Genomic DNA, 27,390 nt, shown 5'->3' on the forward strand with positions numbered 1-27,390 from the left:
TAAAGATAAACATAGTTCAAAATATACAACAGAAGTCCTCAAAAAATAAATAAAACAAAAATAAAAAAATAAAAAATAAAATAAATGGACTCAGAAGTCCTCATCATCAGATGCGTCAGCGTCACGAAGTGGTGGTGGTGGAGGCGAGATGTGGACGTGCTAGCAGATCTGCTGCAGAGTTGCCTCGATGCTGTCGAACCTCGTAAAACACTGTTCCTCGAAGTGAGTAAGTCGCTCAGATATATCGGCCACGGTGGCAGCAGGAGGTCAGTGACTTGGTAGCGACGGTGGGTGTGGGTCCTCGTGAGAGGGAGGGACATCATCACTAATGTCCTCTAGCTCATCCTAGTCATCAGAGAGAACGAGTCTGTACTGAGGGGGGTCGAATCCATGGCGTCGCTCTATCATCCTCATGTGGATCATACTAGAAATTCCCTGACGAGCCATCTAGCGTACTAGTGTGAGTGTCGATGACATCTCTGGAGTGCTGAACAGGGTAAAGTGTCGAGCGAGACTAGTCACGTAGAGACCAAGACAGATGGGACCCCTCCTATGCCGGTCTATCTAATGGCAAAAAGCAAGCGCTATAAAGTATGCCAAATCAAAGACGTGACTATTCGCCTTGCTCCAAAGATAGTATGCGTCAGTAGTGCTTACAACTCTGTGCTCTCTCTCTTGCCAGTCAACATGTGAGCTAATAAGGCATGGATGTATCGTAGAGTCGGAGAAAGATATGTCACCTTTGAGTGACTCGCATCATAATGGATCTAACTAGCTATGAGATCGGTCTAACATCACTAAGGTGTGTAATGGATGTGACGGTGGAGGTGAAGAAAGTTATCAGCACCTATAAACTCATCGTCGTAGATGCCCAAAGCTACACCAAACTCAGGGATGCTCATATGTCGCACTAAGCCATCAAGTCAGAAAGTGATAGTACCAGCCTCGTCATGGATATTTATCACATGCTGTAGATGGAAAGTAGTGCAAAACTCCAAGGTAAGCTCTGAATAGATGGGCTTGATAATCATAAAGAACCGATCCCACGGGGTAGTGGTAATGAAAGCACGGACCTTATCAGCTAGTCTGACCTGCTCCAATGCGGCCCAGTCAATACATCGGCCCAAACCTAGCATTCGCATGTGTAAAAGCTAAAACAAGTTGTCCTGTGGGCCTAACGAAAATCAAAGAGAGGGTGACAAGCTTCGGTTGAGGCGCTTGAGGAGGTTGCGCCAGGACCCTTCCTTTTTTCGAAGTGGGAACGGCGACTTTGGATTTTCCACGAGTGTTCATCATAACAAATCTGCAAGAAAGGAATTGACGAAATTAAAATAGATATGAACCCATAAGGAATCAAAATCTTAATTAAACTAAACAAGAGAAATATTAATGACATTGACCTGTAAAAGAATCTAAAAAGCAAGTGTTGCATAATAATGCACATAATGAAACCACTATCAAGAAATATTCAATAGCATCAAGATCCTAATATATATAATAATAGGATATGTGAATACATCTAAAAATAAATGCTAACTAATCTAGTTGTACCAAATTAATGTCCTCTAAAATAATAAGAGAAATTTAAACTAAAACTAAAATAGAAAAATAAAAAATATGAAATATGAAATAAATAAATAAATAAATAAATGAAACTGAAATAACATAAAAGTGGGGGTAAAAAGAGGAACCAAGGGCGGAGATGCAGACAACGGTGGGTCAAGGAGGCTCACGGCAGTGCATGGTGGTTGGCACAAGGGGTGGACAGCGAGGGAAGTGGCTGGTGGCCGTGCAGGTAAGGGGGAAAGAAAAAAAAAGTAGGGGGAAAGGAAGAAGAGAGGGGAAGAAGGGAAGAAAGGGAAAAGAAAGAAAGAGAAAGGGAAAGGGAAATGGGAGGTGGTGGCCGGTCGACGGTCGGGGAGAGGGAGGAAGGAGGTGATCGGTGGTGAAGGGAAAGGGGGGCTGCGGCAGTGGCTGGTTGGAAGGGTTTGAGAAAGAAGAAGACAAAATAAAAGTTATGTTTTGGGGGTTAAAATAGGGGCACAGTCGTGTTAAGGCCCCGTGTTGGGCCACACACCTGTGTCACACGCCCGTGTGGCTCGAGTTTAGCCCGTGTTAATCACGAATATTGAATGCCCATTCGTTACACGGCCTGGGACATGCCCGTGTGTCCAGGCCGTATGAGTGTGGTTCACACGGCCATATCGCATGGCTATGTGCTACGTTGTTCATGCCTATGTGGTCTCCCACACACCTGTGTGTCTGAACACACAGCCGTGCAGTTCGCCCATGTATCTCTATAACCTATTTAAATTTTGAAAATTTAGCTCCAGTTTTCACACGGCCTAGAACACGCCCGTATGTCCAGACTGTGTGGTCTACACGGGCGTGTCGCACGCCCGTGTCTCCTCCTCTAGCCCGTGTCTATCGAGTTTGGGTAATTTTAAGCCCTGTTTCCACACGGCCAAGGACATGCCCGTGTGCCCAGGCCTTGTGGGTCACTGTACTAGAAAAAAAAAACATGAAAAATAGATAAAATAAATGGGTTAATGGTGTCAGTGCACGGGTTTCCTCCCGAGAAGTGCTTATTTATAGTATAAGCTCGACTTACCTCATATTTGCACGGTCATAGTGGTTCGAGGAGTTGAAACTCCTCATCACTACTATCAATTTTATCAAAATAAAGTTTTAGACGAGAACTATTTACCTTAAAAGTGTCAAATTTGGAATGAGTTACCTCGTCTGTACCGTATGGGAAAACGTTGAGTACTGTAAAAGGGATTTCTCCATTAGGTTCAGAAATGGCAACATGAGGGTCTGCTTCATCTTACAGTACTTTGTCTCCAACCTTAAGTTGATTTGATTCACCTTTAAGTTTATCATGGCACTACCTTGATTCATCGTGTATTCTCGATTTCTCCTTAACCTGTGTTCGCCATTCATCTAGTTCCTCAATCTATAGCCTTCGCTCTTCATGGATAGTCTTGTCATTACATGGATTGGAACGTGGCTCATCTATACTTCTAGAAAGTTTTTCCTGTAAAGAGGGTTGGACAAAAAGGTTACTCACATTAAAAGAACTTGTGTAATCATCTCGATCACTAGTCTTTTTGACAGAATCATAAGCTTGGAGTTTAATCATGTCATCGCCTACTCGAAGTACTAACTCACCTGTACCGACATTAATAATAGTCCTAGTAGTTGCTAAAAAGGGTCATGCTAAAATTAAAGGAATGTCACTATCCTCATCCATGTCTAAAACAACAAAGTCTACTGGAAATATAAATTTGTCGATTTTAACGAGCACATCCTCAACTATACCCCTAGGAAATCTAATGGTTTTATTAGCCAATTGAACGCTCATCTTAGTTTGTTTGGGTTTCCCAAGACCTAGTTGTTTAAACATTTTATAAGGCATAACATTAATATTTGCCCCTAAATCAGCTAAAGCATTGTTAACATTCAAACTACCAATTAAACAAGAAACTGTAAAACTCCCTGGATCTTTCAGTTTGTTGGGTAGCTTGTTTTGTAGAATAGCTGAGCAGACTGCATTTAATTCCACATGTGATGACTCATCTAACTTTCATTTTTTTAATAAGAGCTCATTTAAAAATTTAACCGAGTTGGGCATCTGCGAAAGAGCTTTAATAAACGGTAAGTTAATATGTAACTTTTTAAGTAGTTTAATGAATTTACCGAATTGTTCATCTGTGCGATCTTTCCTTTTTGCATTGGGATATGGTATACGAGGTCTATACTCTTTGCTTACCGGCTTCTGTGTACCATGATTCATCTCATCCTTACCGTTACTTAGCACAGCTTTGTGCCTTGTTTCAGATTTAGATTCAACTAACCCTTCTTCGTTGCGCACAATGATGGCATGAAGTTGCTCCCTTGGGTTAGTTTCTGTGTTACTGGGCAAGCTACCTTGTGGTCTTTCAGAGATCAACTTAGCCAGCTGTCCAATTTGATTCTTGAGTCCTTGAATCAATGCTTGTTGATTTTTAATTGCAGTTTCAGTGTTTTAAAAATAGGTTTCTGCCACTGAAATAAACTTCGTCATCATTTCTTCAAGGTTTAGCTTTTTCTCTTACTGGTAATGTTGTTGTTGGAATCCTGGAGGTGGTGGTGGTCTCTGATTTCCTTAACCACCCCAAGAGAAGTTGGGATGGTTCCTCCAACCTGCATTGTAAGTATTACTATATGGATTATTCTGTGGTCTAGAATTGCTACCCATATAGTTGACTTGTTCTTTCATAGTACTATGGTCGTAGGCTAGGCATTCTGGATTATTTATCCCTCCTCCATTTGTATCACACTGCATCACCGGATGCACCTGCGTAGAAACACATAAGCCATCAATCTTTTTATTTAAGAGCTTTACCTGGTTTGATAACATGGTGATCGTGTAACACCCCAAAAATTTATATAGTAAGATATTACTCTTAATATAGTAAAATAAAGAAATAAAGTGACAAGAAAAGGAAATTTGAGTTATGTCACTGGGAAGTATATTATGACATATTGATTCAAGAAAGGACTAAATTGTAGAAGTGAGAAAAGTTTTGTGGCCCAAGAGTAAATACTCAAAATTTAAGGGATTAAAGTGTAAATATGAAAATTTTGAAGGGCTAATAGTGCAAATATTTTAAGGGTAGAAGGATATAGAAACTAAGGAAAAATTGATGAATTAGGACCAAATTGAATAGGTGAAGAATTATGAGGGACTAAATTACAATTTTACCAAAATTAAGTGATGACTCAATAATGAAATTTTAAAAGATCACAAGGGGAAAAATGTTCAATTGGAAGAGAGAGAAATCTAAAAAGTAATGATGATGTTGGAGATTTTAGATTAATTAATTAATTAATTAATTATTAGTTATTAATTTTTTAATTTGATTATTTTATATGATATTTTATATGATATTTTATTATTATTTTATTAGCATATATAAAGAAAGAAAGATGAGGAAATTCTCATCCATTTTCCATGCATTCACATTAGGAAGAAGAGAGGAGAAGAAAGAAACTTTTCATTCTTTACAATTTAGTCCTTCTACCAAAAATTCACCATTTTCACCTAGAAATGAAAAGAATTTCCATAGCTACCAAGGGAGAAAAATGTTAAGAAGACTATGGAGAGTTAGAATATCAAACTGGATTCAAGGAATAGAAGCTGGAGGAGAGAGAAAAGCAAATTAAAGATTGGAATCAATAGAACAAGGTAAGTACATCAATATTTCAATATATTTTTAAGTTTGTTATTATTGAGAAAACATGGAAATAATGTTATAGTAGAGTATTCTTATATAAGGTTCTATGATCTTGATGAGTTAGTGAAGGGAAATAGGAGAAAGTGATGGGAAATATTGTAGAGAAAGGGAAAAAGGGTGTTATAAACATGGTAAATAATATCTTGCACTAAAACAGTTTTGGACAGCAGCAGTAGGCTCACTTTGAAAAATCACCAAAAATTGTGGAAGTTGAATTAGAGGTTGAATAAAACATGAAATTAAAGCTTATTGAGCCTAGTTTCTTATAGAAAAAACGGTGTAAGCAATGGAATTTTAAATCATGAAATATGATAAATTTTGTGAGATAAGGTCAAAATGATTTCAAGTTCCCCAATTCTGACTTTGGAAAGTCATAAAAAATTGGAGAAAAATAATTAGGGGCTTAAATTTATAAGTTTAGAAAATGAGTCTATTTTTAAGAGAAAAAAATGAGAACATCATTTGAATCCTGTACGAGGAGATAATTAATTTTTAGTAAAGAAGGGTCAGAACTATCAGACAGCAGAATAGAAGTGACTTTAAAGAATAAATTGTACTTTTTGGCTAAGCAAAAATTCTGAAAATTTTATGGTGAGAAGATATGTAAGTCTAGTTTTATGGAAAATTATCCGATCTTAATTTTGAGGTCTGTAGCTCTAGATATAAATAATTTAGTGACTATGACACAAATGGACAGTTTTGAATATACATATAAGTGAATAGTGAAAGTATTGATAATGTTACTTGTAGCATGTTATATAAATTAAGGATGAGGAATGGAGAGGAGGAGGAGGAGAATATGTAAGAATATTCAGCTAGCATGGCTAATTTGTATGTTTTAGGCTCAGAGACTAAATTAAATAAAAGTAAAATTTTAGGGGCAATTTTGTAAGGATATCAAAAATGACCAATTTGAAGGAAATGAATTGACTTATTGTCTAAATTAATAAATTGAATGGAATTATCAATTTAGATCAAGATCGGATGAAAATCAAGGAAAATGAAAAATTACCAAAATGCCCCTAAATCTGGTTATTTTTGCAATTTTGTCAGGTAAATTTGTGTATCATAATTGAGCACGAAAATATGTTAAATTGTATGTTATATTAGATTGAATGTGAAATATTAGTACATTCATATAATATGAAACAATATGAATACGAAAAGAATTATTACCATATATGCTTGAAGTATATATATAATGATTTGTACATGTTATATGGACACATGGTGTGGAAAGTATGTGCTTATAGAATTTGATTTATGTTAAGTTTGATATGAATTATTATTGGAATAAATATACGTGAAATATATGGAAATTATGGTACATGAAATTTTAATGTAATGAAATAAATGATTTTAAACTGTAAGAGAATGATATATTTCATGACATGCACATATATGATTATCTTTGATTTATTGATGCAAGGAAATTATGTAGGTGGAGACAATTATTAAACTCAAGTGTGACGTGTTGAGAAAATAAGTATATAAATGTTGAGTTTATATAAAATATGCATAAGTATACTAACAATGTTGATTGATGCTAAGACAAGTGCCAAGCTATTGATTGAATGATAATATATTTATCTATAGGATGCATTTAATCTGTAACACCCCGAACCCGAGGCCGTCGCCGGAGTCGAACACGAGGTGTTAACAGACTTCAACCTACTTAAAAAAAAAATTTCCAGACAAGCTGCCAGTCTGTGTACTAGTCGCTAAAAAAATCATATCTCGAGTTCTGAAACTCGAAATCCAGTTCCGTAAATTTTCCCTGAAAATAGACTCATATGCCCGTCTACACATTTTTTTATAGAATTTTTGGTCGGACCAATTAGTACAGTTTATTAGTCAAAGTCTCCCATGTTACAGGGATCGACTACATTGACCTTTGTGCATTACGACTTGGATATCTCCCTGCACAGAGTTTCAACACTGATGCCGTTTGTTTCTATAGAAACTAGACTCAGAGAGGAATCTATACATATATGGTATGACTCCTAATTATCTCTGGTTGATTTATAATGAATTTCCAAAGTTGGAACAAGGAATCCAGAAACCGTTCTGGCCCTGTCTCACGAGAACCTGAATATCTCTTAACATACTGTCCATATGATCTTTTCGCTGCTTCTATATGAAGATAGACTCATCGAGCTTCGAATACATAATTTATTCATCAATTAATTCCACTCCTACTATTTTTTTAGTGATTTTTCAATCTCATGTCACTGCTGCTGCCAGCATCTGTTACGAAAGTAACTAGGTCCATTTCATGCCTACTCCTTGATCCAACTCAATCGAACATTCATGCCATTTTCGCATGGCTTAAAGTTTACATACTAAAGTTCAAACACAACATAATAGCCTATACATGCCGAAATATTCTCCTAAGCCGACTAAGAAGAAAGTACCAAAACTTGCTATCCGGTGTGATGACTTCGATGACGGCCCGACCACGCAAAAAGAGATGTGTCCAAGAAACCTAGAATAGGTGACAAGGAAACACCGAGTGAGTTTATAACTCAGTAAGTCATAAGCTATGCACTACCATCCATCAATAACATTATCACAAGAGAAAACAAAATGGAACGAGGCTAATTACTCCATCCATTCCGAACCATACCATAGTTCCTCCGACCTATCGGTTTAATTTCATACCAATTTATGCATTCACAATCCACATACTCATCAATAGGATATTCGAGGCATTTTCATAAATCATTTTATTTTCGTTACAAACATACAACTAAACGGCCTTTCACCCATTCTACGATAAATTTCATGTACGTGACTTCAAGTATATTTGTCACATAGGTTCAAACTTACCAAGCTCAACACCAAGTATAGACATAGCACCTATTAGCCATGAACTCAAGACACTTACCCGATCCGCTGTCCGTGATCGACTCAATAGCGTCGCACACTTAGTGTCCATAATGATTCAAGAATATATATTAAGTCCGCACACTCAGTGCTATATAATCAACTCGCACACTTAGTGCTACATAATCAAACTCGCACACTTAGTGCTACATAGTCAACTCGCACACTTAGTGCTACATAGTCAAACTCGCACACTTAGTGCTACATAGTCAATTCGCACACTTAGTGCTGCACAATTTAAACCCGCACACGTAGCGCCAATCTCGTGGTCATAAATGTTTATACTCGCACATTTAGTGCCGAGATCAACAACTCAATACATCTCACCTCTTTTCTTTTCATTCAACACTTTCATCATCACATACGTACATGCATATATATATTTATTCATTCCATTCAGCATCATTACATAAACATTATGACCATTTGAATTAATACCAACTATATGCTTAATCAATAATTTAACTAGTTTAACCACCTTGCTAAATATTTACAATCCAATTTCACATGTATATGTATGTTAGTATATTCGGCTAATAACCTCATGCAACTACCATATCATCAAAAATCTAATCACACATGCACATGCATTAGGTAAGTTACCTTTGCTAATTTTAAACCCAACATCACACAAGCTCTCAAGTGATGGCCGAATGCTTCTTTTGTTACCCAACTAATCATTCGACAATTTCATCCCCTTTACCACCCTTTTATGCCTAATTATCTAAATCAAGATAAGATCATCAACATGCCTAACCATAGCCGAATGTGCAACATTAATCTATCACCTCTATCTCTTAAATACTATCAAGTTCATTTACTTCTAATTTCTTAAGTTCAACATCTTAATGCCCATTATAGCCACTCCCGTAATCTAAATTTAAAAATCGGCAACACCCACATTTCAACTATCTTAGCCGAATACTCCTCAACACTTAGACTAAAGTATGCACATTAAACTTAATACAACTTTCATTATTCCTTTCACCCTCAAACATAATTTATAAATCTTGCCCTTCCTTCCATGTTTCGGTCAATTATTCAAATTACCTCATAACATGAACATTCTTTTCAACTAATCTAGCATGACTCATTCGGCCTTAACAAAGAACCACTTTTCATACAAGGACAAAAATAAATCAAATGAACCTCCCATTTAAACCCCATTCTATCTTCTACTTACTCAATAATACATGTTTCTTAGTTCATATTCATCTATAACCATTTCAAATCACATACTACCAAACATCATCAATTTGGCATATAAGAACATAACCAAAGGTTTCTTGCAACACAACTCAAAAATCAACACATGGGTCATGTTATGAGCATCAAAACAACTCAACTTCACAAAAAAAATGCCAAAAGAACCACATGATATCATACCTTAATCTATAAACTCACTTGGCCGAATGTCCTAGCTTCCATTTTTCTTTTCTTTTCCTTATGGTTTCGGCAAGATGATAGAAAAGATGATGGAACTTTGTTTTTATCACCACTTACTAATATAAATTTATTATACATAATTCCCACCAAATATAAAAAAATGAAGACAAGGGAACACCATAATGCATACGTATGTTGGCCGGCCATTCACATTCAAAAATGGTCTATTTGACATGCAAGTCCACTCTTTTTGGTACATGCACTAATAGACCATTTTAAATTGGACTATCATATTTTCACCATGTCTCAAATCGATCCCTATTAACAATTTCTCATGCAATTGGTAAAATTAGGGAATGAAACTTCCACATACTCATGTTCACACATAATAAGCATAGAATATAGCAATTAATTATTTTACGACTCGGTCTTGTGGTCCCGAAACCACTTTCCGACTAGGGTCACATTAGGGCTGTCACAACTCTCCCCCACTTAAGAAATTTTCGTCCTCGAAAAGCTTACCAGTAAATAGGTTTGGGTATCGTTCTTTCATCGAACTCTCGTTTTCCCAAGTAGCTTCCTCGATCCCGTGGTTGAGCCATAACACCTTTACTAACGGAACCCTTTTGTTCCGCAACTCCTTCACTTCACGAGCTAGGATACACATCGGCTCTTCTTCATAACTCATATCGGCTTGAATTTCAACCTCCGACAGACTAATTATGTGCGAAGGATCAGATCTATAGCGTCGAAGCATCGAAACATGAAAGACATCGTGTATCCTTTCAAGTTCAGGGGGCAAAATCAATCTATATGCAACCAGACCAACTCGTTCGAAGATTTCGTACGGCCCAATGAATCTCGGGCTCAACTTGCCCTTACGGCCAAACCTGGGTACCTTTTTCCAAGGCGAAACTTTAAGGAACACTTTATCTCCCACCTGATATTCAATGTCCTTTCGTTTCAAGTCCGCATACGATTTCTGACGATCTGTGGCTGCCTTCAGACTTTCACGGATTACCTTTACTTTCTGTTCGGCATCTTTAATCAAATCAACTCCGAAAATTTTACTTTCACCGAGCTCAGTCCAAAACAATGGTGTACGGCATTTACGACCGTACAAAGCCTCGTAAGGTGCCATCTTAATACTTGATTGAAAACTATTGTTGTAAGCGAATTCAATCAAAGATAAATACCGTTCCCATGAACCACTAAACTCGAGGATGCAACATCTCAACATATCCTCAAGTATCTGAATCATCCGCTCGGATTGACCATCGGTTTGTGGATGAAAAGCGGTGCTAAAATGCAGCTTGGTACCCAACGCTTCTTGCAATTTCTTCCAAAATCGCGAGGTGAATCTCGGATCTCTATCCGACACGATAGAAATAGGTACTCCATGTAATCTCACAATCTGAGAAACATACAATTCGGCTAGTTTATCCAATGAAAAATCCGTACGCACAGGGATAAAGTGAGCCGACTTAGTCAGTCTATCAACAACAACCCAAATCGCATCCTTCTTACTTGTTGACAATGGTAGTCCGGACACAAAGTCCATTGTGACTCGATCCCATTTCCACTCGGGTATCATGATCGGCTGAAGTAATCCTGAAGGCACTTGATGTTCTGCTTTCATTTGTTGACATATTAAACATCTCGAAACAAAGTCGGAGATGTCCCGTTTCATACCATGCCACCAAAACCGTCGTTTCAAATCGTTGTACATTTTCGTACTCCCGGGTGAATTGACATTCGGCTACAATGAGCTTCGTTCAGAATCATCGAAATGAGTTCTGAATTTCTTGGAACACACAACCGACTTCTGAACCTCAAACAATCGTCATCATCAATTTGAAATTCGGATTCCATATTCGGAATACATTTAGCCCGTTTTGCAACCAATTCATCGTCGACTTTCTGAGCTTCACTAATTTGATGAATCAATGATGGTTTGGCCTTTAATTCAGCTACTAACACATTGTCGAGTAGAACAGACAAGTGCACATTCATCGCTCGTAAAGCAAACAGCGATTTTCGGCTTAAGGCGTCCGCAACCACATTAGCCTTTCCCGGGTGGTAATCAATGACAAGCTCGTAATCTTTCAACAACTCAAGCCAACGTCTTTGTCGCAGATTTAAGTCTCTTGAGTCATCAAATATTTGAGACTTTGGTGATCCGAAAATACATGGCACTTTTCGCCAAACAAATAATGTCGCCATATTTCAAAGCAAATACGATGGCGGCTAGCTCGAGATCATGGGTTGGATAATTTCTCTCGTGTGGCTTCAATTGTCTCGACGCATAGGCCACAACTCGACCTTCTTGCATCAATACGCAACCCAACCCGAGTAGGGATGCGTCACTATAAATGACAAACTCTTTGCCTGATTCGGGTTGCACTAAAATTGAAGCTTCAGTCAAATGAGTTTTCAGTTGATCGAAGCCTTTCTGACATTTCTCCGTCCATTCAAACTTAGCATCCTTTTGAAGTAGCTTCGTCATTGGTGTGGCTATCATCGAGAAACCTTTGACAAATCGTCGGTAATAACTGGCGAGTCCCAAAAAGCTCCGAACCTCAGTAATACTTCTCGGAGGTTTCCAGTTAAGTATGGCTGAGATTTTGTTCGGGTCAACTCGAATACCCGATGCGGATACCACATGACCCAAGAAGCTAACCTCTCTTAACCAGAACTCACACTTACTGAACTTAGCATATAACTTCTTATCCCGCAAAACTTGCAACAGTAATCTCAAGTGTTCAGCATGTTCGATCTCATCTCTTGAATAGACCAAGATGTCATCAATGAACACAACTACGAACCGATCCAAATATGGTCTGAAGATCCGATTCATCAAATCCATAAATACCGCAGGGGCATTAGTGAGCCCAAACGGCATCACTAAGAACTCGTAGTGACCATATCTCGTCCTGAAGGCAGTTTTGGGTATGTCCGATTCTCAAATTCGCAACTGATAATAGCCCGATCTCAGATCTATTTTTGAGAACATTGAGGCTCCCTTCAGTTGGTCAAACAAATCATCGATACGCGGTAACGGATACTTATTCTTTATCGTCACTTTATTCAGTTGACGATAGTCAATGCACAACCTCATGGTTCCGTCCTTCTTTTTCACGAACAATACTGGTGCACCCCAAGGTGAGAAACTCGGTCGAGCGAAACCTTTATCCGTCAACTCTTGCAATTGAGCTTTCAATTCTTTTAACCCGGTTAGTGCCATACGATACGGAGCTATCGAAATTGGCGTAGTTCCAGGTACAAGCTCAATACCAAACTCTATCTCCCGAACAGGTGGCAAACCCGGTAACTCTTCAAGAAACACATCCGGGTATTCACAAACCACCGGCACAGATTCGGGTTTCTTTTCTAACTCTTTGTCATCAAGTACATATGCAAGGTATGCTTCGCACCCTTTTCTTACATATTTCTGGGCCAACATTGCTGATATTACAGCTGGCAACCCCCTTAAGTCCGCAGACTCAACTCAGATTATCTCGTTATTTGCGCACCTCAAATCGATAGTCTTACTTTTGCAATTCACAACCGCATCATGCGCGGTCAACCAATCCAAACCAAGAATAACATCAAATTCATCAAACGGCAAAAGCATCAAGTCCGCCGGAAAACAAGAACCTCGAATTACTAGGGACATCTCTTACACACTTTGTCGACAAGCACGTAACGACCCAAGGGATTTGACACCCGAATTACGAACTCAGTAGACTCAACAGGTAGAGTCTTACTGGATGCTAAGGTTTCACATACATATGAATGAGTAGAGCCAGGGTCAATCAATGCAATCACATTAGTATCAAAGAGAGTAAAGGTACCAGTGATGACGTCAGGGGAGGATGCCTCCTCTCGTGCGCGAATGGCATATGCTCTAGCAGGAGTACGGTTCTCGGCTCGAACAGCCGTATCAGAGGTCCCTCTCTGACTACCACCCCTACCTCCTAAAATTCTCGGTGGTCTACCTCTAGTTGTCACTCCACTAGGTCTTGCACCTTGAATCTTATTCTTCTCATCAAGCTCCGTGCAATCTCTAATGAAGTGGTCCTTCGAACCGCATCCGTAACAGGCCCTGTTAATAGTCTTACCCCAACATTCACCTATGTGTCGTCTTCCACATTGGGGACATTCAGGTTTCTCTAGACAATTATTGCCCACACTAGCTACCGAAGTAGCTCGGGAGTCCGTCGATGGTCTTGCTCTGATGGAAATTCCCGCAGTCGTCCTCGACTTATTAGTGTCCTCCCTGAACTTCTTTACGGCTGAGAATGGAGCTTTACCCGTCGATCTTTTACGATAGTCTCTAGCCTCAAATTCAGCCTTCTTCTTCTCCTTTCCAAGTTCTTCCGCCTTGCAGGCTCGTTCGACTAGTGTTACGAATTCTTTTATTTCCAAAATACCCATTAGTAGCTTTAAATCTTCATTCAATCCTTCTTCGAATCTTTTGCACATAGCAACCTCATCAGCTACACACTCCCGGGCATACCTACTGAGTCTTACGAATTCATGTTCGTATTCAGATACTGTCATACGGCCTTGCTTAAGTTCCAAGAATTCCTTACGCTTTTGATCAATGAACCGTTGACTAATATATTTCTTTCGAAATTTCGTCTGAAAGAAGTCCCAAGTTACTCGTTCGTTTGGGACTATGGAAATCAGGGTCCTCCACCAATAGTAGGCTGAGTCCCGCAACAAGGATATAGCACACTTTAGACATTCATCGGGTGTGCATGACAGTTCATCAAACACCCGAATGGTGTTATCAAGCCAGAACTCGGCCCTTTCAGCATCATCAGTAACTATGGCCCTGAACTCCTCAGCCCCGCGCTTCCTAATCAAGTCTACAGGTGGCTTACTCAGCCTCACAAGATCAGTAACTGATGGCATTACTGGCTCCGGGGGTGGATTATTCAAATTCGGGAATTGTTGGACAGCCGGATTGGTTCGGGCATACTGCGCGACCCATTCATTCATCATGGTAAAGAAGGCTTGTTTAGCCCCCTCACCTTGATTATTCGCAGATGACTGAGGTTCAACAGGCGGCGTCCCTTGTGCAGGAGCAGCCGCTACACTTTCAATGTCATCCGCCAAGGTTCTCTCTACACCGGGATCCATTTACTAATCAAAACATAAATTTTAACCGTCAGAAGTCATCACACAGTTAAACATTAACATTCGGCATGTATAGCTAGACTCATACGTGCTATGGTAGTCCTAGAACCGACTAAACCATAGCTCTGATACCAATCAAATGTAACACCCCGAACCCGAGGCCGTCGCCGGAGTCGAACACGAGGTGTTAACAGACTTCAACCCACTTAAAAAAAAAATTTTCCAGACAAGCTACTAGTCTGCGTACTAGTCACTAAAAAAATCATATCTCGAGTTCTGAAACTCGAAATCCAGTTCCGTAAATTTTCCCTGAAAATAGACTCATATGCCCGTCTACACATTTTTTTATAGAATTTTTGGTCGGACCAATTAGTACAGTTTATTAGTCAAAGTCTCCCATGTTACAGGGATCGACTACATTGACCTTTGTGCATTACGACTTGGATATCTCCCTGCACAGAGTTTCAACACTGATGCCGTTTGTTTCTATAGAAACTAGACTCAGAGAGGAATCTATACATATATGGTATGACTCCTAATTATCTCTGGTTGATTTATAATGAATTTCCAAAGTCGGAACAAGGAATCCAGAAACCGTTCTGGCCCTGTCTCACGAGAACCTGAATATCTCTTAACATACTGTCCATATGATCTTTTCGTTGCTTCTATATGAAAATAGACTCATCGAGCTTCAAATACATAATTTATTCATCAATTAATTCCACTCCTACTATTTTTTTAGTGATTTTTCAATCTCATGTCACTGCTGCTGCCAGCATCTGTTACGAAAGTAACTAGGTCCATTTCATGCCTACTCCTTGATCCAACTCAATCGAACATTCATGCCATTTTCGCATGGCTTAAAGTTTACATACTAAAGTTCAAACACAACATAATAGCCTATACATGCCGAAATATTCTCCTAAGCCGACTAAGAAGAAAGTACCAAAACTTGCTATCCGGTGTGATGACTTCGATGACGGCCCGACCACGCAAAAAGAGATGTGTCCAAGAAACCTAGAATAGGTGACAAGGAAACACCGAGTGAGTTTATAACTCAGTAGGTCATAAGCTATGCACTACCATCCATCAATAACATTATCACAAGAGAAAACAAAATGAAACGAGGCTAATTACTCCATCCATTCCGAACCATACCATAGTTCCTCCGACCTATCGGTTTAATTTCATACCAATTTATGCATTCACAATCCACATACTCATCAATAGGATATTCGAGGCATTTTCATAAATCATTTTATTTTCGTTACAAACATACAACTAAACGGCCTTTCACCCATTCTACGATAAATTTCATGTACGTGACTTCAAGTATATTTGTCACATAGGTTCAAACTTACCAAGCTCAACACCAAGTATAGACATAGCACCTATTAGCCATGAACTCAAGACACTTACCCGATCCGCTGTCCGTGATCGACTCAATAGCGTCGCACACTTAGTGTCCATAATGATTCAAGAATATATATTAAGTCCGCACACTCAGTGCTATATAATCAACTCGCACACTTAGTGCTACATAATCAAACTCGCACACTTAGTGCTACATAGTCAACTCGCACACTTAGTGCTACATAGTCAAACTCGCACACTTAGTGCTACATAGTCAATTCGCACACTTAGTGCTGCACAATTTAAACCCGCACACGTAGCGCCAATCTCGTGGTCATAAATGTTTATACTCGCACATTTAGTGCCAAGATCAACAACTCAATACATCTCACCTCTTTTCTTTTCATTCAACACTTTCATCATCACATACGTACATGCATATATATATTTATTCATTCCATTCAGCATCATTACATAAACATTATGACCATTTGAATTAATACCAACTATATGCTTAATCAATAATTTAACTAGTTTAACCACCTTGCTAAATATTTACAATCCAATTTCACATGTATATGTATGTTAGTATATTCGGCTAATAACCTCATGCAACTACCATATCATCAAAAATCTAATCACACATGCACATGCATTAGGTAAGTTACCTTTGCTAATTTTAAACCCAACATCACACAAGCTCTCAAGTGATGGCCGAATGCTTCTTTTGTTACCCAACTAATCATTCGACAATTTCATCCCCTTTACCACCCTTTATGCCTAATTATCTAAATCAAGATAAGATCATCAACATGCCTAACCATAGCCGAATGTGCAACATTAATCTATCACCTCTATCTCTTAAATACTATCAAGTTCATTTACTTCTAATTTCTTAAGTTCAACATCTTAATGCCCATTATAGCCACTCCCATAATCTAAATTTAAAAATCGGCAACACCCACATTTCAACTATCTTAGCCGAATACTCCTCAACACTTAGACTAAAGTATGCACATTAAACTTAATACAACTTTCATTATTCCTTTCACCCTCAAACATAATTTATAAATCTTGCCCTTCCTTCCATGTTTCGGTCAATTATTCAAATTACCTCATAACATGAACATTCTTTTCAACTAATCTAGCATGACTCATTCGGCCTTAACAAAGAACCACTTTTCATACAAGGACAAAAATAAATCAAATGAACCTCCCATTTAAACCCCATTCTATCTTCTACTTACTCAATAATACATGTTTCTTAGTTCATATTCATCTATAACCATTTCAAATCACATACTACAAACATCATCAATTTGGCATATAAGAACATAACCAAAGGTTTCTTGCAACACAACTCAAAAATCAACACATGGGTCATGTTATGATCATCAAAACAACTCAACTTCACAAAAAAAATGCCAAAAGAGCCACATGATATCATACCTTAATCTATAAACTCACTTGGCCGAATGTCCTAGCTTCCATTTTTCTTTTCTTTTCCTTATGGTTTCGGCAAGATGATAGAAAAGATGATGGAACTTTGTTTTTATCACCACTTACTAATATAAATTTATTATACATAATTCCCACCAAATATAAAAAAATGAAGACAAGGGAACACCATAATGCATGCGTATGTTGGCCGGCCATTCACATTCAAAAATGGTCTATTTGACATGCAAGTCCACTCTTTTTGGTACATGCACTAATAGACCATTTTAAATTGGACTATCATATTTTCACCATGTCTCAAATCGATCCCTATTAACAATTTCTCATGCAATTGGTAAAATTAGGGAATGAAACTTCCACATACTCATGTTCACACATAATAAGCATAGAATATAGCAATTAATTATTTTACGACTCGGTCTTGTGGTCCCGAAACCACTTTCCGACTAGGGTCACATTAGGGCTGTCACATAATCGGTAAGTATTTAACAGAAATTTTTGCTAAATGATATGTAAATCCGAGTAATGCTTAGAAACCTTGTTCCAGCGACAGATACGGGTTAGGGGTGTTACAGGCCCCGTCAAGGTTGAAAACACCGGCTACTTTATTAGGCTTTGTCCTTATGACTTGCCATTGATAATTATTCAGTGACATCTCTTCAATGAACTCATAAGCCTCCTCAGGTGTTTTATTATTTAAGGTTCCACTGGCCGCTGCATCGACCATTTGTCTCATTAAGGGGTTCAAACCATTGTGGAATGTTTGAACGTGTAGCCATAAAGGTAATCCATGGTGAGGGCGCCTTCTCAATAAATCCTTGTATCTCTCTCATGCATTATATAGTGTTTTTAAATCCATCTGCACAAAAGAAGAGATATCATTCTACAATTTAGCCGTTTTAGCAGGCGAAAAATATTTGAGTAAAAACTTTTCGGTCATTTGCTCCCAAGTAATGATTGATCCCTATGGTAACTAGTTCAACCACTATTTACCCTTATTCCTTAATGAAAAGGGAAACAACCGAAGGCGAATGGCATCGTCAGAAAGGCCATTGATCTTAAAGGTGTCACAGAATTCTAGAAAATTGGCTAAATGAGTGTTTGGATCCTCGTCCTGCAAACCATCAAACTGAACAAACTGTTGTATCATTTGAATAGTGTTAGGTTTCAGTTCAAATTATTTGTAGCAACAGCAAGTCTAACTATACTCAATTCAGTTCCTGTTAAAGTAGGTTTAGCATAATCATACATAGTACGAGGAGCAGGATTCTAATTTACTGGATTTGCAGCAACCACAAAAGGTAGCGGATTATTCTGATTATCAGCCATCTCCTCGGTTGTAGTATGGATATCATCCGATCGCTCTTCCTATATGTATTGTATACTTCACCTTATTTCTCTTTGATTTCTGCGAGCTGTGCTCTCGATCTCACTGTCAAAAAATAAAGGTCCTGACGGGTTCCTCCTAGTCATAAACTAGAAACACCTGCCAGAAGCAAGTAAAAAGAAAAATTAAACTAAAAATAAAAAGTAAATTGCAATAAAAGTAAAAATGGCTAAAGTAATAAAAATCAAGCGTTCCTAATATCTTAGTCCCCAGCAACAGAGCTAAAAACTTGATGGTCGCTAAACCAACTAAAAATTTGACTAAGGCAAGCGCACCTATCGAACAGTAGTATAGTTATGGTGAGACCGAAAATATTGTATCCACAAGGACTAAAAGTACTAGTAATTACTATCCTTTTATTATCTAGCCTTGCAATTAAAGGAATGTTTTAACTAAGACTAATTATCTAATTAACTAAGATTACGACAGAGATAAAAGTTGAAAAATACTATTTAGAAAACCGATGGAGAGGACAATACCCAAGGAAGAATCCACGTAGACTTCACTTATTATTTTTGAATTAGACGATTTATGCACTTGACTTAATCGTAGAAATCCCTGATTTATGTTAATATCTCTTTCGAGACTAAAAACAACTAACTCTAGGTTGATTAATCGAAATCTCTTTCTAATTAAAACCCCTATTGTCGTATTAACTCGATCTATAGATTTCCTTATTAGATTTGACTCTAATCCGGCAGATTTATGTCATCCTATCTCTAGGATTGCATGCGACTCCGTTTAATTATGGGAGATCTACTCTTAAGCAGGGACTTTTTCTCCACTGAATAAGCACATCAAAACCTGAATTAATATCCTGGAATATTAAGGCAAGGATTAGAACTCACAATTAAGAAGAAGAACAAATATTTATCATATAATGCAAATAGTAATAAGATCTGTCTTAGGTTTCATCTCACTTAGGTATTTAGAGAGTTTAGTTCATAATAAGGGAAAACATCTCAAAATTGGGAAACAACAAAACATAAAGAAACCCAAAAAACTTCTAAGGAAATTGAATAGAGATCTTCAGTCTTGAAGTAGATCCTACTTCTGAGCTACTTCTAATGGCTATCCTTGAGTATTTTCTACCTTCTACTCTCCGTGTCCCTTTCAATCCTCCTCTAGGGTGTTTATATAGATTTTGGAATGCTTCAAAACCCTCCAAATTAGCCTTTTCCAAGTAGAATTAGACTTGGGCTCGACAAGGACACGGCTTTGTGCCACGCCTGTGTGAAGGTGCTCAAACCGTGTGTAATTCTAAGTTGGATTTTAGTTGACACTGCCATGACACACGAGCGTGTGGCCTACCTGTGTGCCTCACACGAGCATGTGGTTTACCCATGTGGAAGTGCCTAGGCTGTGTAAAATACTGAGATAAGCCCATTTTGTCTGTTTTTGGCCCGTTTCTTGCTCTTTTCACCTTCCTGTACTCACCTAAGAATAAAACATGAATTTCAAGGATTAGGAGCATCAAATTCACTAAATTTTATGAGAAATCATCTAAAAATATGCCAAGCATGGGATAAAAATATGTATATATTATGGTTTATCACAAGGTAAGGAAACTTTAACAATTGAGTCATGACAATCTAATTTGAATATTGATGAGAAATTTAACGATGACTTAACTTTTGAAAGGCCACCTTATTTTGCTTTGGTTAATTGTCATTATTTGTTTATTGATGACAATTTCGTTTTAAGTAGAGGCATGAAGAGTTGTTTATTTCATGTGTTTTGCGTTGAAAAATCTGTTGGAGACTTTGGATTAATTCAGCTTGTGCAAACTTTGGACGTGCGTGATAGCAATTATTCGCATAAAAAGCTTGATTTATTCGACTGTGATGTTTATGTGAATTCTTTGTATTTTTGTGCGAAAACCTCACGTAAGTATATTCCTGTGCAGATGAAAGTTGAGAGGTTCGATTGTTTGAAAGTTCATATGGCTAAATTTTGCTTATTTGACATGTGTGAATTATCGATGAAAGAAAATTTTTTGTTGTATTTTGGAACAAGTGATCAAAACGATGTGTTTAAACCGAGAGCAAGTTTTTCTAAGTTATCATTAAGTGAAGGTGAGCATCATAAATTTTATGTGAATCGAAGTGTGAACAATTTTTTTTGTTTGATGTTTTATTATTATGTTCGAAAACAAAGCATGTGAATTTTGTTGCCTTACAAAGTCAAAGTCCAATATTTGATTTCGAAGGTTGCTCAATATTGTGGATTAAAAGATTTTGACATGATTCGCATGATTATAACTTTAGTGTGCTTCATATTCCTACCATGTTGCCGAACAAGGAATTTTCAACTCAAGTTGAAATGGTAAGGGGTTTAAGCAAAGCAATTTTGTCTTCCAAGATTATATCTTTCGAATATTTTGTGGTTCTGGTTTGATGCCATCTATGAATTTTTTGATTCATTATGGAAAGGTAAGACCGAATTCCATTTTTTATCCTAGTATTGGTTTATATGTTCAAGTTTTGAATAACAATTCAAAAAGTTATTTTGAGTTTATAACTTGTATTGTCACTAATTTTTTCCATTCTTGTGTAGGTGACAAGCCAAAATGGTATCCTCCTAAATAGGGAGGGTATGCAAACAACCTGCTTCCCTTGTGAACCATTTGTTGTTTTCAAGATATTGGAAACGATTTTGTCAGGTTCATGAACAAAGGTGTTTGTGATATTGAAAGATTCTTCGCGAGCAAATTGTAACACCCCTTACCCGTACCCAAGGCCGGGATAAGGTGCGAGGCGTTACCGGACAAACATACAAACATTAAACTAAAATACGGGCCATAAAATTTCATTCATATTTCAAAACGTTCATTCACTTACACATAGTCCTTTATTTGAGTCTACGAAGCCCAAAACATACTTTAGAAAGGGTTCGGGACTAAATCGAGAACTTATGAAAATCTTGGAAATTTCATGCTTTAAGGCTCTACACGCCCGTGTCCCAAGTCGTGTTCCAACACGGCTGAGACACATGGTCGTGTCTCTGCCTGTGTGGAATATACCTAGGCTATTTTCCAAGCTTTGGTCAACCTTAATCTCTCACACACTTATACAAAATCAAAAGCATATAACATGGTATTCATTTAATGATTAAATATTCTCAATTAAACCACAAACATAGCATTTGTATGTCATCATACATGTGTCTCTCATACTCATTTTACCTTGTTTATTATAGTACCACTTATACATTTATACCAAGATTATCATCTTACCAAATATCTTCAGCTTAATCATCAAGCATTCATATTTAAAACTAGATCATATCTTTATAAAATACCACAATTCAGATGCACAAAATAACATGTTTGCCTAAACCATTTCAATTCAACTCCATACCCAACAAGCATTACATTAAGACTAGTCATATATATATATACATGTCATGATACATATCATTCTTTTTCTGTTTTCTTATAAACACATATCATTTATTTCATTATATCAATATTTCATATACCATAGTTTCCAGGTATTTCACATATATTTATTTTCCTTCTCCTCCTCTCCATTCCACATCCTTAATGTATATAGCATTCTTGTAAGTACGATTTCACAATTTACAAATAAATGCTCACATCAAACTGTCCACACGAGTCATAGTCACTTACTTATTTATAATTCGAGATACAGAGCTCCAAATTAAGATCCATAAATTTCCCCTAAAACTAGACTCACATATCTTTCCACCGTAAAATTTTTATAATTTTTTGTTTAGTCAATTAGTACAGTTTATTCATTAAAATTTCCCCTGTTTCACATTCTGACAGTTCTAACCTCTCTTCACTAAAAATTAATTATCTTAGAATAAAGAAATAGGATAATGTTCTTGTTGATTTATCTTGAAAATAGACTCATTAGGGATTTTAAAAATATAAGTTTAAGCCTCTAATTATTTTTATCCAAATTTTTGTGATTTTCCAAAGTCAGAACAGGGGATCACGTAATCATTCTGAACCAGTCTCACAAAAACATAAATATCTCAAAATATATAACTCCTTTTCTTGTTATATTTATTTTATATGAAAATAAACTCATTAAGCTTTAATTTGATATCTAATTCAGTCTCTGATTCAATTTATACTATTTTTGGTGATTTTTCAAAATCACATAACTGCTACTGTCCAAAACAGTTTTATTGCTAATTCACTCTTTCACACTTTCTTTGTATTAACCTCATTTTAACATACATATCACAAATGATTTTCACCACATTTCATACATCACAAGTATAGGCCCATGATCACAAGGTCACCATAAAATCATCCTCATGTATAACTCACTTGTTTATAACCTCACCACATCCTGGTCACTTAATGAACACATCATTCACATAATCAAGTTCCTGCACTTATTCATCACAAAACTCACAAAGCAATACATAGAGAGTCTCCCGTTGAACACTTCGGATCAATCCTTGATACTTGGTGGTTTCAGCACATAGCTCCACCCATCATATAGTTCGGCTCTCTTGTACACATGGTGAACACTCAGTACCACCCATGTGACCTAGCCAATTTATCTCGTAGCTCTCTTGTCTACATGGTGTACACATAGTATCACCCATGCGACCTAGTTACATCATAATTTCTTGTAGCTCTCTTGTACACATGATGTGCACTCAGCACCATACATGTGACCTACCTACATACTATCTGTATCATCCAATCTTTCCGAAGGTTCAACCGGGATTTCTCTCTCTTTTCCAACAATTTCACCAATCAAGTAATTATCCACAAACATATTTCCAATATTATTATAAAATATCACAATAAAAGTAATATTTATGTATTACTTACATATAAACTTACATCTCATTTAATATCAAGGCAATAACATTAAATTACACATTGCCTTATTAAAAATCATATGAACTTATAATTTCCCATAATATCCATAATCATAGAAATCACATTTATGTATGATAATTCAATGCACTTCATGTACCATAGACATATTTTTAAATCAATCCATAAACTTGGCAGCATAATTATTTAATTTAATATAATTCAATTAATTCACTAAATTTAACTTTCAAATATAAATTACAGCATTATTGCTGTATTATTATCATACCAACTTACAAACTTTCAACACCTCGGAAATCATAATGAATATATCAATTTTACATTGAAACAAGCATAAATTAATGCTTATTATACATATGAACTTACTCGATACTAAAACGATCATTTTACCAACTTTCCCAATTTTCGATTTTTCTCTCATTCTAGGTTCAAATCTCATTTTCTGGGATCTAAAACATCATATTTTACTTATTTAATTAATGTACTATTGACAACACTCCTTAACTCAAACTTTGGAAAAATTACAATTTTGCCCCTAAACTTTTGCATATTTACACATTTGCCCCTAGGCTCGGGAATTAAACTTCAACCCTTATTGTCCATATGATCGTTTCGTTACTTTCCTATGAAAATAGATTCATCAAGGTTCGCTTACATAATTTATTCACTATTTAATTCCATTCCTACTATTTTTAGTGATTTTTCACATCCACATCACTGCTGCTGCCAGCATCTGTTTTTTTTTTTAAGGTAAACTTTACCTATTTCATGATCCTCCATGGATCAACTAGAGTTTGTCATACATATTCCAAAAGTGATCAAGAATAACCCTTCCCATGGCTAACCGTTACCAACATTTCCATACCTCTCGACGGACAACATACAAAACGATTATAATGCTATGATCAAAGTATATTTAAGCCATTTTCGCATGGCTATCCAAATTTACACAAAACCGAAGGGTACATGACCAACAACAAAAGGGTAGTCCTATACATGCCATTTCAAAGTTCAACCAAAATTGTACCAAAAGGGGGCTTTGATAGTGTGGGAGACTTCGACTTCCAAAAATCCCGAGTCCGATAGCTGACGAACCAAAATCTATAAAACAGAGATTCAAAGAACGGAGTAAGCATTTAATGCTTAGTAAGTTTTAAGCAGTGTCAACAGATAACAATCAAATTATAACATAGTTGTTCGTATTTTTTATTTCACTCTTCCTTCGGGCATACCATCCCTTTACCGAATATGCACATCTCATCATATACAATAGGCAGATAAACTTTCACATAAAAGTGAGCTCATGTGACATAGATATATCGTATGATTTCACATAACCTCTCACACTGATCCGATGTCACATAATCATAGGAATAGTCTCATAGATTGCTCTCGTATGCATCACATAACTACCTTATGATTTAGTGCAAATCAAGCTCACATATAAACTTGGAGTACATACCTGTTTAACCTTTCGCATTTAATATATTTATAAGCAATTCTTATTACGAAGTCTTACCCGGACATAATCTCCACACGAAGTTATCGGGTCTTACCCGGACAAAATCCCCACACGTAGTCATCGGGTCTTTAGAGCTCGGATATAGTACGAGCACGAAGCTTACGGACATTAATCAGTGATAATATTCTCGCATAAAGCCTGCGGGGTTTTAACCCGGATATAGTACTGACACAAATGCCTTTCGGGACTTATCACATTTATACACTTTCACATCCATCACATTGGCCACTCGACCCTGTCACATATATACACTTTCACATTCATCACATCGGCCATTAGGCCTTATCACATATATACACTTTCACATTCATCACATCGGCCATTAGGCCTTATCACATATATACACTTTCACATTCATCACATCGGCCATTAGGCCTTAACACATATATACACTTTCACATTCATCACATCGGCCATTAGGCCTTATCTCATATATGCATGTTCACATCCATCACATAGAATCCTAAATCAAAATATAGATTTTCATGTATTCACATCACAATTATCCAAATATACTTCACATACCACATATACTTTCACGTATACACACTGTCTTGGCTGAATCTACATCTATCATTTTCCAATATCACAATTTAGAATTCACGTATGGGTTTAATCAATAGCTTATGAGCAACTAAAACAAGTTTATCAAGGTTTACAACACAATCTCAAATTCAGCACAAGCTATTTTTCCTGAGCAATAGTCACTAAATCATTTATAAATGGAGCTACAAAACTCCAAATCACTTTCCGTTAATTTTTCCTGAATATAGACTCGTATATCTTCCATCCATAAAATTCCCAGAATTTTAGGTTTGGCCAATCAATACCAGATTTTTCTTAAAGTTTCCCCTGTTTCACTGTTTGACTAATCTGACAACTCTTCACTACGAATCAAATTTCTCATTTTACAGAATTCAAAATGTGTTGTATTTGATTTCATTTGAAACTAGACTCATTAAGGAGTCTAAGCATATAAATTTTATCTTATAACCATTTTTTTACAATTTATAATGATTTTCTAAATACAGAACAGAGGATTACAGTGTCATTCTGCGCTGTCTCACACAACTTTAAGTATCTCATTATCGGAAATTCCTTTGCTTACACGGTTTCTTTTATAAGAAACTAGACTCATTAAGCTTTAATTTCATGTCTCATTCATCCTCTAATTTAAATCCATAAATTTATGGTGATTTTCTAAAGTCACGTTACTGCTGCTGTCCTAAGCAGACTATTTCAAATTACCCTTAAATTCCCAAGCTCAAACACTTAAGAACTTACCATTTGAACTTAGAACATATCATGGCCACATCATATCTTATTAAATCAACTCATCATGTCCTATTATAATTGAATTTACTCAACGTTTAATCACTTAAAACTTACCTCGGATGTTGTCGAACGATTTCGGCGGCTATTCGACCACTTTTTCCTTCCCTTTATCGGATTTAGTTCCCCTTTGCTCTTGAGCTTAATTCAAACAAATTTAACTCATTAAAGTCTCATTTTGCTAGCTTATGGCCGAATATACACATAACTTATGTACTTATTCATGTGGCCGAACATACATGTCTATGTTGGGGCCGATTGCATCACAACACCATACCATTTCAATTTTTGGTCATGGTTAAACAAAGAACTTAATGTCTCACTCAAGAATGCTAAAAAGAAGATTCAAGAATCATCAATCCACCATCACATGCACCATTACAAAGCTTCACTTTTAGCATGCAAATGATATCAACACCAATCCACCTTGGCCGAATATCATCTCCATGACATAGTAAAGATTTGAACCATGGGCTATTTAGAACTCAAGCTAACTACTAAAACATGCATGCATCTCATGGAACATCATCAAACATACCTTAGTCTATCCAACCACCATAGCCGATTTCCTCGAAGCTCTTTTTCCTTCTTTTTCTTTCTCCTATTCGGCCAAGAACAACATGAGAGCCTTTCTCTTCTTTTTTTTTTGTCATGCATGAGAATGATGAACACATTTTTTTCTCTTTGTTTTCTTCCTTCAATTTCTTATTAGTTTATTGCCCATGCTTCTTATTTTATTCTTCCATTAACAACATGTTTCATGACATGTTTGCCCATGCTTCTTATTTTATTTTCCATTAACAACATGTTATTC

The 27,390-nt window shown here is 36.8% G+C and overlaps 1 non-coding gene across 1 annotated transcript; it reads left to right on the plus strand.

The window, feature by feature from the left end:
• Window positions 1-18,292: 18,292 nt before the first annotated feature.
• LOC121212058 (small nucleolar RNA R71) lies at window positions 18,293-18,398 on the plus strand. Its single transcript, XR_005907268.1, has one exon. It is a non-coding gene; the product is annotated as a small nucleolar RNA R71 (small nucleolar RNA).
• Window positions 18,399-27,390: the final 8,992 nt, after the last annotated feature.

The sequence above is a fragment of the Gossypium hirsutum genome, chromosome A12 (assembly GCF_007990345.1).
Source record: "Gossypium hirsutum isolate 1008001.06 chromosome A12, Gossypium_hirsutum_v2.1, whole genome shotgun sequence".
Lineage (NCBI taxonomy): Eukaryota > Viridiplantae > Streptophyta > Magnoliopsida > Malvales > Malvaceae > Gossypium > Gossypium hirsutum.